We start from the raw sequence: 3,306 nt of genomic DNA on the forward strand, positions 1-3,306 counted from the left end.
TATCTGCAGTTGGTTCCCGTGCTGTGTGCAGTCCTTTTGCTGTTACTGTATGTAGGTCTGTCTATTTCGATGCTGTTTTACAATATAAAATCCCCTCACCCTTTGAGGTTTCTAACAATTCCAACAAATTAAATTAAGTAATATTTCACATTCCTTATCTGCATTAGCAGACAAGAAGAAATGTAATAAAACACTTGACTTAATTCAGGAGCCAACCATATTATCTGCCTTTTCTCTAGAGTCCCCATCTGTGAGTAGTAATATAAGTCTTGCTCTTACTTGCTTGATTTGTTTTAAACCTCAGAACATAAGCTTGGACTGTTATGTGTGAGGAAGGCAGATAATAAGGCAAAAGATAGTCTTGCTGTATAATATCCCACCATTTTCCCTTCCCCGTGGATGTTTCATTAGGTGCCTGTGGAAAGTACAGTGCCAGCTCCGGCTCCTGGAAGACCCGCCTCTCCCACTGTGCGCCCTTTGCTTCCTGTTGGCCCAGTCAGGCCGCTCAGCCCTGCCAGGGGTCCGCGAGACCTGGCGTCTAAAAAGAAAAAAGGACTGCTCTCTAAGGGGAAGAAACTGCTCAAAAAGTTCTCAAAGTAAAAGTACGAGATTGATTTCGAATTCATATGGCTACAACAGCATACAGATTTCTCTCTCAAACAGGAAACCGCCAATCCCCAGTGTTTCAGAAAAGTCTATTTTTCCTCAAAAAGTAAATTCAAACTGCTTTCACATTAACATGCCACGTACATATTATGAAATAGACCTACTATCCAGATGAAAAGGAATGACATATATAAAGATGTCACTCATATGTCAGTAAGCTTGCTAATTGGCTGTCAGAATGAAAGCATCTATTTATACTGTGATGTAGAGGACAAAGAGACATTATTAATATTTAAGAAATTCATTCCATTATAATTTCCATATTTCAAATCAAAGTGCTGGATTTTGAACAAAATATTTAATCTCATAGATTTTAAAGTTTGGTATAGCACTTGATGATAAAAACAGTTTAAAAAGCACTTCAAATATGGTCTGACCTCCAAACCATATTAAGTGCATTAGTCTGAAAACGTCCACAAAAAAAAAAAAAAAAAAAAAAAAAACACAGAAAGATGGGCAAGGTGCAAAATGACATAACTGACCAGGACAGTCTATGAGCAAATCCTTTTAAAACATTGCTGTGGCCTTCATCTGAACTCAGTAAGTACAGTATATTACCTACATCTGATGTCTCCACACATCAGTCTTTGCCAAGTACTCTCCCTTTTGCTTGTTCTGCGATCTCCCTTTCCTGTGTTTCTCACGAGAATGACTCTGAAGTTATAAAAATACAATGGAAAGTTTCTGTGTTTGCCTTTCAATGCACAATCGGTGTGTGTTTTGGTGAATGGTTTGTGTGTGTGTGTGTGTGTGTGTGTGTGTGTGTGTGTGTGTGTGTGTGTGTGTGTGTGTGTGCGTGCGTGTCTCCCCTCTGCATCCATGTTCGTGCAACCCCTTAAAACTGAAAAGGGACAAATGTTGTTCTAAACTTTTGTGATAATGTGACGTGCTGCTAATTACAAGTTGTTTCCTGTTCCTTTCTAAAGTCAATAAGGGTGGTGTTGTCTTCATACGAAGAAATATTAAGCAAAGATGGTGTCTTGGTGTGTCTTCAAATTTCACTTTCTAAGGGCCGGTTTACACAGAATGCATTTTTGGATCGTTTTTCTATGTAAACATACGATAAAAATGACATTTGACATATTTTCTAAAAAAAAAAAAAATTCTAAAACATTCTAAAAGTAGTTTAGAACTGCGTTCTTTGACATTACATTTTAAACGCAAGAATGCGTTCTGTGTGAACAGATTTTCACCCAAAAATGAAAATTCTGTCATTATTTAGGCTACCCACACTCACGTCATTACAAAATTGTATGACTTACTTTGTTCTGTGGAACTTCTTCAAACTAGGCCAATCTTCTACGTCGGTAGCAATAGCAGGGGTCAGCAAGTAAGTTTGGCATCGGGCCACTAGATGGCAGGCCAAAACATAGTCAAAGGAAAATTAAAGAAATTAATTGATGAAAAATGCAGCTAATTGACTGTGAGAGACTGTTACAGTGTCTTTTGTAACTGGTAGTGAGCAGAGCCGGACAGTAACGGAGTACATTTGCTTGAGTACAGTACTTAAGTACAATTTTGAGGGATCTGTACTTTAACCAAATATCATTTTTGGGGAGTACTCATGACTTTACTCAAGTACATTTGAGAGGCAAATATTGTACTCTTTACTCCACTACATTTCTATCCATAATCGCGAGTACCCATTACTTACATTACATAAAAGAAAAATCTCGGAAACCCTCAATTTGTTGTTTCCCTCTCGAACGCGATTGGATTGTGCAGGCGCCACTGATTGGGACAGCCTATCAGCAATCACCTTCAGCTTTCCGCCAAAGTCAACTCCATAGTCAGATAATGATTTAGATAAGAGACGAAACCATGGACCAAACAATGGATGAAGACGCAGCAGGTCCATCCCGGGAACGTTCCAACCCGTGGCCCCAGTTCAGAGTTGTGTCAGAACATTGCTATATTGCCTTCTTTGCTGGTTAAGGTTTATTGATTTGATTGATGAAAAAACAGAGAAACTCACATGTACACACAATTGTTAGCTGAATTTTCTTTTCTGATATTACACATTAATGTAAGCTGAGCATTTGCTTTAATCTTCTTGAGTATGCGGTGTGTTTAACACAGTCAGGTTCAAATGTGGGTGCAAAAAATCCATTAAAACTCCAAGGTATTAACATTAACATTTTTCATAACACCATGTAGGACATTTCTGTACATAAATGTAAGCACTGTGGCAGTAGTAATGCAATATTTAGAAAATGTACTCTTGATACTCAAGTACTTTTAAAAACAAGTACTTCAGTACTTTTACTTAAGTAGACATCTGACTGTAGTACTGTACTTTTACTTGTACTTGAGTAAAATTTAGCAAGGGGTATCTGTACTTTTACTCAAGTAATGAAGCTGTGTACTCTGTCCGCCTCTGGTAGTGAGCCGTTACTCCAGGGTATATACAGGAAAGTTAAATTTAATACCTTTTTAAGACTCTTTCCATACATTTTAAGACCTCATTGCCACTTCAAGTTTTAACTGGTTACATAGGTAACACATGAACTTACATTTACTATATATTGATTGTAAGATAACACAACTAAACAGTCTTAGTTTGTGATAACTTCTTATCAATGCAACATGATTCAGAAGGGTGGGAACGGAGCACAAGAAAATTAATTGAGTGACTAACCC

Source organism: Garra rufa, unplaced genomic scaffold (genome assembly GCF_049309525.1).
Source record: "Garra rufa unplaced genomic scaffold, GarRuf1.0 hap1_unplaced_757, whole genome shotgun sequence".
Taxonomy (NCBI): Eukaryota; Metazoa; Chordata; class Actinopteri; order Cypriniformes; family Cyprinidae; genus Garra; species Garra rufa.